At 41.6% G+C, this 14,342-nt stretch overlaps 1 protein-coding gene across 4 annotated transcripts in view; it reads left to right on the plus strand.

Annotated features, from left to right (window-relative positions):
* LOC129699434 (kinesin-like protein KIF13B) overlaps positions 1 to 14,342 on the plus strand; it is a 181,054-nt gene that overhangs the window by 65,048 nt on the left and 101,664 nt on the right. The window lies entirely within an intron of this gene.

The following is a 14,342-nucleotide window of genomic DNA, read 5'->3' on the forward strand; positions in this document are numbered from 1 at the left end:
TTGCTGAAAATGTTGGAAGTTTTATTGTCCATCTCTAATTAACTAACCCTTCCCCCTCCCCTGCTGAACAGAGGATGGCAGATTGTGTTTAACAATAATTCAATAGTTCCAGGGCTAGTATTATCCTGAATTTAAATTCTCCAGTTGTCATGGTGTGAACTGCTTTACTGCCAGTTTGGGTAGTAATTGATTAAATTGCAGAGATCTTAGAAGCCATGAGATTGAAATGCATGACAGGAGTTGGCGTTTAAAGCAGAGACTTTCAATCAACAGTTTGAGTTAAGTATTGATGAATTTCAGCAGTGAAGGGTAAAGGATGAGGATGGAGATGACACTCTCCTAGTCAATAATGCATTTGTTGGGGGGAATAAAAACGTCTTGAAACAGATGTCCAAATTGAACAAAGGCCTGTGTTCTGAGTGGTCGTCTGAGTCTGGGATAGTATGTGGAAAGATGAAAGGGATTGTGTAAAGGCTGGAGAATAGTGTGACAAATCTTAACTGAATGTAGGATGGAATGTAGAGCACAGAGTGTTGAAGTACTGAGAAGGATGACATACCTGCTACTTTAATTATCCTACATAGAGAAGTATATCCTGTAAATTGTGATGCTGGAAATATGAGCAAAAATCGGCTGGAGGAACTTGGCATCTGCGGAGAGAAATGGACCGATGGACAACTGTTATCAGGCAACTCGTCATCAGTCCTCTCATCAGCAAGAGTGCGGTCCTGACCTCCTATCTACCTCATGGAAAACCTTTGAACTATCTTTAATCACACTTTATTGGACTGTCTTGCACTAACTGTTGTACCTTTTCACCTGTATCAGTGGACAGCTTGATTGTAATAACATATAATTTTTTTTTGACTGAATAGCACGCAAACAAAAGCTTTTCACGGTACCTCAGTACACGTGACAATAATAAATCAAACCAAACTAAGATGATGTTTCCAGATCTATCTCCAGGCAATGCAGTAGGAGGGAATAAGCTGGGAAAAGAGGAGGGAGTAAGTGACAAAGGCTAAAGGTGAAATGGAAACATTAGGATGTCAGATAATGAAAGAAGTGGAAGCATGGATTGTAAACCCAGAGGGAGGGTTGTGAATGGGAGAGAGGAGAAGAAGGATAAAATAGAAATATGAGACTTAAATGGAAGATAAGTGTATGGAGGGGAAAAGTGCAGGGTGATTAGAATGATGGGAGAAATGTGTGCACTGGGGTGTGGATAAAGAGAGGTGGATATTGAAATAGGAGAAATCAATGTTCATACAGTTGGATTGTGCTACCCAAGTGGAATATGATTTGCTGTTCTTCCAGTTTGCACGCGGCCTCACTTTGGCAATGGAGGAGGCCAAGGACCGAAAGTCAGCATGGGAAGGGGATAAAAATGATTTGCAACTGGAAACTTCAGCAGGCCTTGGTGGACATAGGTGGCCACAAGTAAATTGGGTGAACAGCATCTCATATTCTGTTTGGGTAGCCTCGTGTCCAACAGTAAGAACATTTAACTCTTTAATTTCTAATAATACCCCCTACTCTATCTCTTTTCCTGCCTTGAAGAACACACATTTCTCCTACCATCTCCCAACATCCTCGTCACCTTTTATTCCTTCCTACACATTCAAATCACCTTTCCCCTTTCCGCTCCTCCGTATGCTCATCTCCTGTCCTCGAGTCTCATCATTCCATTTTATCCCCCCTTTTTTCCCCTCCTCTCTGCTTCAATTTCCTTTCTTTATTGGTCCGATGCATATACAGCCGTTGTTTTGGTAGACATACAGTAAGTATATACGATACGATAGAAGTTTATTTATCCCAGGAGGGAAATTGATCTGCCATCAATCATAAAAACACAAAACATGAAACATGAAATTAAAGTGACAAGTGGAAAGGATTGGGGATGTGCAAATATTGAGGCGGTGAGTCAGTCTCAGTCTACCCCACCACAGATGGGAGAGGAGTTATACAGTTTGATAGCCACAGGCAAGAAGGATCTCCTGTGGTGTTCTGTACTGCAACTTGGTGGATGCATACAATGCCTGCTCATTCCAGCTCAGTTAATGCTGAATGATTCGGGTCTTGCATCGAAGGGCCAAATGGCCTACTCCTGCACCTATTGTCTGTTGTATATGGGTGATTCTTCAGTAAGTGTCTACTTTGATGTCCTGCTACTTTGATGCTGTAAGGAAAATCTGTAATTCCATTCCATTTCTTCTTTTTCTATATTGTTAATAAACATAAATAATGATGAAACCCTAAATGAATAAACTGTTATTTTCTAATTGTTCGATGCCCCCCCTCCCCCCACCCGGGAAACCGCATGTTCCGATGGTAACTTGTGAAATTTGAGGCATAGTTTTGGATTAATGTTGGCATAGCTGTAAGAAAAATGGAGAAGTTGTAGTTTAGTTTAGAGATATATCGTGGGAACAGGCACTCCGTCCAATGAGACCATCGATCGCCCACACACTAGTACCATGTTATCCCACTTTCATAATCTACACACTGAGCAATTTTCAGAAGCCAATTCACCTACAAACATGCACGTCTTTTGGATGTGGAAGGAAACCGGAGCACCCGGAGAAAACCCACAGGGTCACAGGGAGAACATACAAACTCTGTACAGACAACACCTGAGGTCAGAATCAAACCTGTGTCTCTAGTACTGTGAGGCAGCAGCTCTACCCCTGTACTTCTATACCACCACTCAACCTCATAATAATGGTAAATTTGTTTGGGAGCCCAACTCTGACATAATTTTGAACTAAATCTCTCGATTGACCGAGGTTTTGGTAAGACTGATGCAAATCATGAAAGTTGCAGGTGTCTTCTTGAATCTGCCTGGAAACATTTTTGCTTGTGATAATCAGAAGGCACGCTGAGATTCTGGGAGAACTTGCAGGATGGTTTCTTGCAGAGTAAAGTTCAAGGAAAACATTTCCTAGCAATGGAGAGGAAGTCAATCTCTCTGAAGATGTCACATTTGGCTCTATTTCCCTTTTTTAAGAATAGCGACTGTCAGTGTGGGGAAGTCGGCAGAGATTTCTGCAGGTTCACAAATTTTAAGTAGCAAATAGTTTACATGTCAGTGTTGCTCCATCTGCTTTCAGTATCTCAGCTAGTTTGCCATTAGGAGCTGATTATTTATTCTTCCTAATTTGCCTAATTGCTATTCAGACCTCCTTGGGTGTTGATGGGCTGGTAATGCGTTTCCAAACGAAATAGAAATTTACATAAAAATGTTCAAGCGTTGATAACTTGTATGTTAACTCTTTACTTGAGTTTGTTCCATAAATGATTAATCTTTGGAAAGCCGCTCATTTTAAAATCTCTTTATTACTGCTAATCTATCTATATATTACTAAAACTCTTGTCTTGTTTGGATGTCTGCCTGTCTGTCTGCGTGTGTGCGATCCCAAGGAACTACGCCAAAACGGTACACAATAGCGCTACATTTTTGCACCCCTTTACTTACCTTTGTCCCATGGTCGTTCGTGCCAAGTTTCCTTCAGATTTGATGTTATATTTCACAAGTTATTGATATTTACAAGATTAAAAAAGCAAACTTTGAGAATAACTGACTGTGCTGTGAAATATTTCTAACAGTTGCAGGTATGACGTCACATTGGCATCTCACAGTCCTCCAATCACAATGGGATCTCATTTACATATGCTGCCGTGAACATTCTACCACTCAGCTACCACCCGATAGTGCCTTAGGGTGGACAAAAGGAGAGGGAGGGAGAGGTGACAGAGAGGCAGATATAGAGATAGAGAGAGACAGATATGGGGTTAGTGTGTGGAGGGGGCGGGGGCAGTCCACAATGGGATCAGCAGCTTCCACCTCAAGGGGGGTAACAATGGAGTGAGATTAAAAAAATAAAATCAGCTTTAAGCAGATTCTTGGGGCGAGCTGTCCTTTATTAAAACAAATTAAATCATTTTCTTTGTGTGGGGGGGGGGGGGATGAGATGGGGGAAATCCACATGGGGTTTTTCATTGGGTGGGGGGGGTGAAATAGGGGGGAGGATTCATTTCCAGAATTTTCCTTTATTAACAAAAAATAAAATGGCGCCCCCAATTGCCCAGCCCCTCCCCTGTTTACTTAAAAAAATAAAACGGCGCCCCCACTTGCCCCACCTCTCCCCTCATGTTTACGTTAAAAAATAAAACGGCACCACCACTTGACCCGCCCTTCCCGTGTTTGCTTAAAAAATAAAATGGTGCCCCCACTTGCCTCGTCCCTCCTGTGTTCAGTGCTGGCAGTTGCAGCTATGACATCACAATGGAGTCTCACTGTCCTCCACCTGACATTTGCAACAATGTTGCCATCATAGAACACTAAGTTGTGGTCCTGCCAGCAAGTGACTGAACAGGAGGGCGAGGGGAATTTGGGGGAGGCAGGGGAGTGGTGGAATCTTACGTTGGGAAACTAGTTGCGTTTCGGTTCCAGGCCTCCCATCGGGGCTATGGGTGAGTGATGGAATATTACATTGGGGGAACGGGCTATGTTGGGGGAAAGGGTGAGAGGTTGAAGCAGGATGCATTGGAGGAACGGGGCTAAACGGGTCCCACTTGGTCTAGTATATAGTACTAAAACTCTCATCTTGTTTCTATCTATGTTTGTGATCCCATGTGATCACGGACCTATGCCAAAACGGTACACGATAGCACTAAAATGTTTGCACCACCTTACGTTTGTCCGTGGTCATTTGTATAAAGTTTTGTTCAGGTTGATGTTATATTTCACGTTATTGACATTTAAAAGTTAAAAAAAAACACTTTTGAGAACAATAACTTGACAGATGCTGTGACAGTTGATCGGAGATTCTGGCAGTTAGCAGCTATGACGGCACGATGGGATCTCACGGTACTCCAATCACAACGGGATCTAATTTACATAAGCTGCCGTGAACATTCCTCCATCCTACAATGACATCACAATGGGATAAGCTCCACCCAGTGCATTGAGTGCAGGAGAGGATGAAAAGAAATGTTATTTAAACATTGTGTTTAGTGGGGAAGTGCGATAGGGGAGAGGTGAGGGAGGGTGTGACTGAGGGTAGGGAAAGGGAGGGAGTGGAGGATGAGAGGGGAAAGAAGAGGGAGATGAAGACGAGGGGGAGGGAGTGTCTGAGCCGCGCCTGCGCAGTTTGGGGCTATGGGTGAGTGGTGGAGTATTGCATTGCGGGAATGGGTGAGTGGTGGAAATGGGTTGCATTGGGGAAACGGGTGAGTGGTGGAATATTGTGTAGGGGGAATGGGGGCCCAACGGGTCAGGGAGTTAGGGAGGGGAGAGGGGTTATGGAGGGTGGGAGGGAGTGACTGAGGATGGGGAGTGACTGAGGGTAGGGGAAAGGAGAAGGAGGGAGGGAGAGGGGAGAGAAGAGGGAGGATGAAGAGGAGGGAGTGTTGGGGGATAAGGGGAAATGAGGCGCGCCTGTGCAGTTGGGGCTATGGATGAGTGGTGAATATTACGTTGGAGGAACGGGTGAGTAGTGGAAATGGGTTGCGTTGGGGGTAACGGGTGAGTGGTGGATTATTGCGTTGGGGGGAAAGGGGGCCCAACGTGTCCCACTTGGTCTAATGACTGATAGACTTGTGTACAAACAATCATAGATGGGGAAAATTCTACCAATTCGGCTAAATAATTTCAGTGTTTGGAATTTAACTTATTTGTTTAACCGGGTCCATTGTGATGTTAAATGTATGCGAGTACCATTTGTTTGCTGTATAGATGTCATTGTCTTTCTATGGCACGTCTCCCAGAAGCTGCATGCAATGCATGGAGAACCTAATAAGTTTACTTTGATTAAATATTTATGATTTAGAAAAAAAAAACAAGGAGAGAATGAAACGGGATACTGTAGTGTGGTCAAATGCTGCAAATGCCACATGAGTTCCAGCAATGTTTATATTAGGCAAAATGGTATTTGTATGCGTATAACAGTTCATGTGACACTATTGGCTGCTGTAAATAAATCTAGTGTTTGCACTTTTTAGAGGTACTGAAACACAATGCTGGCACCTCTAAAAAGAGATTATTCGTCACAAAAAACAGGGCTTAACAAAAGCCATTGCAAATTTTGAAAGATAATAATGGAAAGATTGTAAAATTATCACTCAAAAGACCTCGAGGTCTTTACTGGTGCCAAGTGGAGAGGAAGACATGAACTGACTCCATCTTGTGCAGTGTAAAACTGGAAGTATTCCAAACTAAATCTCTCCAACAGTGAATGCGATAGAAGACTGCTTTGTTGCATCTTGAGTGAAGCTAATAACATCCATGCAAACTATTGAGTAGAGCAATAATCAGTTGAATTTGGACTCAAAGATCTGTTGTAATAGACGTGTTTTGAAGTTTTCAGTACTTTGTTTGGTTATGAAACAACTAGAAATCAGATGGAAACTGACCTTCCTCAGAGTACAAAAGAGAGACTGGGCCTCAGCAAGCCACAAGATTCCAGCAGATTCTTTTAATCGATAAATGCACAAGGTTCAGAAAGTCTGCTCTGATGCTAATTAAAAAGATCTTTCTGGTGGACAGTTTTGGATATCTAAAGGTTTCTGCCTATCAGTTGAGGCATCGTTTCAACTAGTGGAAAATCTACATCATACAGACTCTGGGTTTAGCAAAGCTCCCTGAAATATTATTTAGGGATCAGTACAGGCTGCTGAAAAAAATTTGATTGTTTTGCTTAATTTGGCACAGTATATGCATTGTGTTAGTAGTTCATTACTGATCCCTTTCAATTCTTGTGTTTTTTTAGTATTTAGAAATATAATACTTTTAATCTGAACATAGTGTTCTGATAATGTAGCATTTATGAACTGGATGAACCGTGTTGTTGATCCTGTGATGTTTCTGGTGTATTGTTAATTATTAGTTCATTTGTATAATTGCATATAAAGTTGACGCAGGTTTTAGTTCATCCAAAACCTGGTGCTGTGAACAATCCCACTGACAGGATTTTCTGGACTAAGAAAGTGCAGCACAGAGCATATCTGAGCAGAGTGCCAGAGTAAGCAAGAATAATCCAACATGATCCAAGACAGGATAATAACCTCAGACATGACTATTTTCTGCCTTAGGAAATATTGTGAAGCAACTTAACATAAAACTTAGATTATCTGGAAACATTAGAATTTTGTTCGTTCCAGACTAGCAGAATTTCTGGACCATTGGATTTGGCTCTTGTTTTCCCAAACACGCTTCCTTTTTTTAGCGTTTTATACAGCTTTATAATTTTCCAATGAACATGGAAAATATACAAGCACTCTGGACTCCAACTCCTGCTGCAAACCTACCCATGTTCTTGACCACAGATATTCTAGACCCTGACTCCAGCCACACGCCTGGTCCACGATTCAGGACCCTGAAATCAGGCACACACTTGGTATAAATATAAAATTATGAAAGGGAAGATGGCCAGAGTTTATTTACTATTGTAAATGTGTCTGAAACAAGAGGGCATAGCTTTAGATGAGAGGAAGAAGGGTTAAAAGGGATCAAAGGGGTACATTGTTCAGCAAGGAGTAGTTGGTATCTGGTGAAGGAAGTGGTGGAGGTAGTAACAGTAACCATATTTAAGAGGCGCCTGGACAGGCCCTTCGGCCCACTGAGTCTGTGCTGCCCAACTATCACTTGTACACGAGTTCTATCCAACATTGGGGACAATTTGCAGAAGCCAATTAACCTGCAAACTTGCACATCTTTGGAATGTGGGAGGAAACGGGAGCAACCAGATAAAATCCACGCGGTCACAGAGAGAATGTACAGACGGCAACAGTTGTCAGGATCGAACTTGCGTCTCTGGCGCAGTAGGGCAGCAACTCTACCTTTGTGCCACTGTGCCGTTCCTAATGACTCAAGAATGGTTAAGAGCTTCAAGTTCCTTGACATAAATATTTTAAAAACTTGAATGAATACAAACATTCCTATTCCTTGTAAATTTTTGGATTTTCTATTCCACCCCCAATTCTCTCCGTGCCAGTCTTCTCTTGGAACAATAATTGTTAAAAAACTGGAGAATCTGGCACTCTGAATCTGGTTGAAAGTGATTTCATTTTAGTAGTGTAATGTAATGGAAGGTCAGTTGGTTATAGCGGAATTTGGCTCTGTCCACATCCCATAGCCTGTCCAAGTAAATAAACTTTGTCTTGTGTGTGGAAAAGCAAGTATAAGAATAGAATTTACTTTTTGTGTATTTTGGATGTTTTAAGTGAATAGTTTTTGTTAAAATAAGTCCGTTATTTGAGATGCCTATAAAATGCTGTTTTTAGAAACATTCTTAATATTGTTTATTTCCCGAGGCAGTATTGCTGATATATGCATATTTTACAATAATAAAAATGTCTTCTGTTAGAATACACTGTATTGCTTTAGTTTGCAATCTGCACACAGTTTTGGGCACAGTTTGGAGTACGTCTTTCTTGAGTTTGGAGATTGTGATTTCAAATAATTTGCTGGTGATTTAAATGGTGGTCTCTTTATCCGCATAGCTTCACAAAATAACTAAGATGATATGGTTTCAAAGTGCACTGGATGTGTGATATTCAAATCAATAATTGGGCAATTCTGGCTTGATACCAGAGAAAATTAAGCATGAAATCTTCCAGGCTGTCATTTTTTTAAACATGATTTACCACAAGGGACGAAAGTATTTTTTTCACTCATGTGATTGACTGCAATCTGAAAAGAACCGACCCCAAGGTTCTGTTAAATATGTAGGTTCAGAACAAGCAAAGTTCCAAAGTCACCTATTTTTCCCAATTTGTATAATAGTTCAGTCCTTCTCTATATTAGATATGATTTAAGAGGTGGTACACAAAAGGTTTTAAGGAGGTAAGGGCACAGGATGCATCAATTCAATGTATGCCACTGAAGACCCCTTCATGCAAGTACATAATCATTACTGCAGTTAGCTAAATACTAGCGCCATCTACTAGTATGGAAAGTGGCCCAAGAATGACCTGTTCATAAAGATTAACGTACTGGAACTTTCTTTTAATCCAGTGCCACACTCAAATTGCTTAACTCAATTTATTGGGTTTTTTACAGAGGAAAAAAAAGGGCATGATTGTACTGACGTGCTTATTTAAAAAAATAATTGTGTAATTTAAATCATATTTAAAGTTATTTGATACCATGTATAAATATTTTCCTCATTGATAGACCTTACTTCTATAATCTAGCTCCATTTCCTACTGTGTAACAGTGAGTGTACCAACTAACTGTACAGAACGTTTTTCCTTCTATTATTTATTATGTAAAATAATATGTGTGTTATGATTGTGTTTATAAATTGTTTGGTTGTTTTGTTGTTCCGCGAGCATTGCCACTTTCATTTCACTGCACATCTCGTATGTGTATGTGACAAATAAACTTGACTTGACTTGACTTGATTCGACTATAGGGGACGCCAAGTTGAGGATCTGATGACACAATCATGTTATTACTCAGACTGCCTATTTCCATTGTCTAACTTCACCCCTGCCTCAACATGTCCCCTGCTGAAACCATCCTCTTTTTGTTACCTGGCTGGCTTTGTACATTCTACTCTCTAGTTTTGGGACCATCCAAAATATGTCTCCCAGCATCTGAACTTGCACCAAGTCCTGTTCAGCTTTCATCTTTGCACTCATGGGCTTACAGTTAATATCTTTGTCCTTGCTTGGAAACCCATTCATAATTTTGCCTTTCTTATTTTTGTATTCTCTTTCGGCCCCACAATTATTGCTCCCAGTGCCATTATTGGTGGTGTCCCTGGATGACATGGCATTACACTTTGGAATACTTTCTCTTAATTCCACCACCTTTTTTTCCATCTTGCCCTCCTCCCCAGCATACATGTTAAGAAACCACCACCTCAACCAAGCTATCTTCTTCTGGTTGCTCAGTATTGATTTTTTGTATGATAATGCTTGTGTGTAAATCCTTTTGGGCATAATTCTAAATTAGAAATGCAATAGTTATTGATTGCTTTGAGGATTATTGAGACGGATCACTGTAAAGGTACTGAGTTTGATGTTCTTGAGGATGCAGATAATTTAATAGAGGATATTGAATCACATTTTCTTGAAAATTTGCTGTTCTGATTTGTGCTATTAAGCACAAAATAATTGTAAATCCTTCCTAAAGTTTATTGGATTATCATTGATAATCCCAAATCTTTGTCATTCTGCGAGGAACACTTAGTGGGATTCCAAGTACAGCATTTCAGCCACTTTAATATAAATGTCATCAGTATATTTTTATTTTGCATTCCAATCTGAGGTATCACTTCAGTTTATTTTGCTTTGCCTTTCACAGATTTTTAACTCTGTTCTGTGGTAGATTTTATCCTCGTCTCTTATCTTCTATCATCGCCCCCTTCCTTGTCAATTATCACAACATTTCTGCTGCACCACCTCCATCGCATGTATCTTTCTTCGCTATGTTGTTCCCAAACTAAATGAGCAATCTTTCAGTAAAAGAGATAGCGCAAGAGGAACACAGTAAGCCAGGTAGAATCTGAGGAAGGACAGATAACATTTGGGATTGGTACACTTTTTTAACTGAAGAATCTTTCAGGCTTCTTTCACTGCTTGTGTTGGTTGCAGGGAAATATCAGTACAGTAATAAAGTTGGCATGCTTCTCTTTCCTTTCCTTCTCTTTTTAGAAGTCGGCAAATTCTTTCCTAAGGCATATTTATCTCATGCTTGATGTAGCTCAAATTCGGGATTGAATTGTTGTTCTGCCCTGCCTCCACCTTGGCTTCTTCCATTGCCCGGAGCTCTGAGATTTTTCTTTACTCCCCCGTAAATATCTGACCTACCAAAGCATTGAAACTTTCCTTCAACCTACCCACTGAACGGAATTGTTAAAAGTAGAAATGCTTAATTGGAATCTGGCCTAATATTTGAATAGATTTTTAAAGAGATTAATTTGCTGAGATTTTATATTTTTGCACAGGATTTTCAGCCACAGGCTTTAAGTCCAGTCACATACTAGATATTTCAATAATTATGCAACATGGGAGTTATTTAATTTTCTTGTTCCAACTTGCTATTTGGTGATAATTGATATTCAGGAATTTCCAGTTGTCAAGAGAGGGATTCCAACCACACCTAGCTTCTATGATCCTATTGATCTAGACATTTAAAAATCAAAACACAAACCTGTATACCCTGGAACTCTGAAATAATAAAAGGAAATGCTGTCTAACATCTGGAGCATCAACTCTGTTTCTCTTTCCACAGATGTTGTCTGATCAGCATTTTCTCTTTTTATTTCATACATTCATCTGAGGTATTGTTGCGCTTGGATAAGTGACTCAAGGTATTTAAAGTCATTCAGACGGTATATTGGTTTATACAATCAAATCAAATCATACCCATACACAAGTAAAAATCAAGCCAAACGCATGTAAAACCAAGAAGGGGAAGGGAAAAAATACCAGAAAATACCAGTGTTATAGCATTAAAGTTACAGAGTGTGCAAACTAAATGTGCAAGGGCCACAATGAGGTATGTAGGAAGGAATTGCAGATGCTGGTTTAAACCAAAGATGGACACAAAATGCTGGAGTAACCAGCAGGGACAGGCAGCATCTCTGGAGAAAAGGAATGGGCGATGTTTCGGGTTGAGACCCTTCTTCAGATTGGTTAGGGATAAGGGAAACGAGAGATATAGATGATGATGTGGAGAAATAAATAACAATGAATAAAAGAAATGCAAAAAAGTAACGATGATAAAGGAGACAGGCCATTGTTAACTGTTTGTAGGGTGAAACCGAGAAGCTAGTGCAACTTGGGTGGGGAAAGGATAGAGAGAGAGGGAATGCCAGGGCTACCTGAAGTGAGAGAAATCAATATTCATACCACTGGGCTGTAAGCTGCCCAAGCGAAATATGAGATGCTGTTCCTCCAATTTGCGTTTAGCCTCACTCTGATAATGGAGGAGACCTAGGACAGAATGATCTGTGTAGGAATGGGAAGGAGAATTAAAGTGTCCAGCAACCGGGAGATCAGGTAAGTTCAGGCGGGCTGAGCAAAGGCGTTCCACGAAACGATCGCCCAGTCTAAGTTTGGCCTTGCCGATGTATAAAAGTCCACATCTTGAACAATGGTTACAATGGATGAGGTTGGAGGAGGTGCAAACAAATCTCTGCCTAACCTGAAAGGGCTGTCGGGGACCCTGGACAGAGTCGAGGGAGGAGGGAGAGGAACAGGTGTTGCATCTTCTGTGGTTGCAGGGGAAGGTACCTGGAGAGGGGGTGGTTTGTGTGGGAAGGGATAAGTTAACCAGGGAGTTGTGGAGGGAATGGTCTCTGTGGAAGGCGGAAAGCGGTGGAAATGTGAAAATGTGGCTAGCGGTAGGAACTTGTTGGAGGTGTTGGAAATTTCAGAGGATTATGTGTTGTTTGCGGCGGCTGATGGGGTGGAAGGTAAGGACTAGGGGGATTCTGTCTCTGATAGAACTAGTGGTAGAGGGAGCAAGGACAGTGCTGTGGGGTACTGAGAAGACATGAGTGAGGGCCTCATCTATGATGGGGGAGGGCAAACCCCGTTCCCCAAAAATGAGGACATCTTGGATGTCCTGGTATGGAATACCTCATCTAGGGCCAGATGCGGTGTAGACGGAGGAATTGGGAGAACGGGATAGAGAGTATGTTGGGAGATTGGGACCAGGCCCTTAATTTGTGAGAGGTCCATGTATTAGTTTGATGACAGCGAGAAGTAAGTTGTTCCTGAATGTGGTGGAACGTGCTTTCAAGCTTTTATATCTTCTGCTCAATGGGAGAGGGGAGAAGAAGTGTAAATAGCTTTCCCATTCACAATCACAATAATACTTTATTAGCCAAGTGTGTTTTGCAACATACGAGGAATTTCATTTGCCAAGTCAGTCATACAAATAAAAAGCAATGGAACACGCAAAACACATTTTAGAATAAACATCCATCACAGTGACTCCTCCACATTCCTCACTGTGATGGAAAGCAAATAAAAGTTAAATCTCTTCTCTTTGCTCTCCCGCAGTCGGAGGCGTTGAGCCCTCCGTTGATGGGATGATCTTTACTCCCGATGAGGCAATTAGCCCTTGCATCGGGGGTTGTTAGCTCGCCCCCGTCGCTCCGTCATTCCTGCTAGGATCCCTTTCCAGTCTACCTTGGCCAGCTCCCCTCTCATGCCTTCATAGTCCCCTTTGTTCAACTGCATCACTGCCATTTCCGATTTAACGTTCTCCTTCTCAAATTGCAGATTAAAACTAATCATATTATGATCACTACCTCCAAGCGGTTCCTTTACCTCGAGTTCTCTTATCATATCTGGTTCATTGGACAACACTAAATCCAGAATTGCCTTTTCTCTGGTCGGCTCATTACAAGCTGCTCTAAGAATCCATCTCGGAGGCATTCTACAAACTCTCTTTCTTGGGGTCCTAAACCAACCTGATTTTCCCAGTCTACCTGCATATTGAAATCCCCCATCACCATAGTGGCATTACCTTTGTTACATGCCAGTTTTAACTCCTGCTGCAACTTACACCCTACATCTGGGCTATTATTTGGGGGTCTGTAGATAACACCAATTAGTATCTTCTTGCCTTTGCAATTCTTCAACCCAATCCACAGTGACTCTACCTCGTCAGTCCCTATGTCTTCCCTCGCAAGGGACTGAATTCCACCCCTCACCAGCAGAGCTACCCCCCTCCTCTGCCCACCGGCCTGTCCTTACTACAGGATGTATAACCCTGAATATTAAGTTCCCAGGCCCGATCCTCCTGCAGCCATGTCTCAGTAATCCCCACAATGTCATATCTACCAACCTCTAACTGAGCCTCAAGCTCATCTACTTTACTTCTTATACTTTGCGCATTCATATACAATACTTTTAATTCCTTACGCATCTCACCTTTCACATCGATCTCTATTACACTTGGCCATACTCTCCTATCCCTTTGTGAGCTTCCTTTCCCGTTAATTCTGGGGTCATTAACCATCCCTTTACTCTCTTTCCCTTTAACTCCATCTTTGACTATCCCATTTGATACCCCACCCCCCTTATTCAATTTAAAACCACCCATGTAGCAGTGGCAAACCTGCCTGCCAGAATGCTGGTCCCCCACCTGTTAAGATGCAATCCGTCCCTTTTGTACAGTTCCCCCTTACTCCAAAACAGATCCCAGTGATCTAAGAATCTAAATCCCTGCCCCCTGCACCAGTTCCTCAGCCACACATTCAGGTCCCGTATCTCCCTGTTCCTGCTCTCTCCAGCACGAGGAACTGGACGCAAACCGGAGATGACAAACCTGGAAGTTCTGCTTTTCAATTGAAGGTTCTGTCCAAATGCATGGAATT

This window comes from Leucoraja erinacea, chromosome 8, assembly GCF_028641065.1.
Source record: "Leucoraja erinacea ecotype New England chromosome 8, Leri_hhj_1, whole genome shotgun sequence".
NCBI classification, from domain to species: Eukaryota; Metazoa; Chordata; class Chondrichthyes; order Rajiformes; family Rajidae; genus Leucoraja; species Leucoraja erinaceus.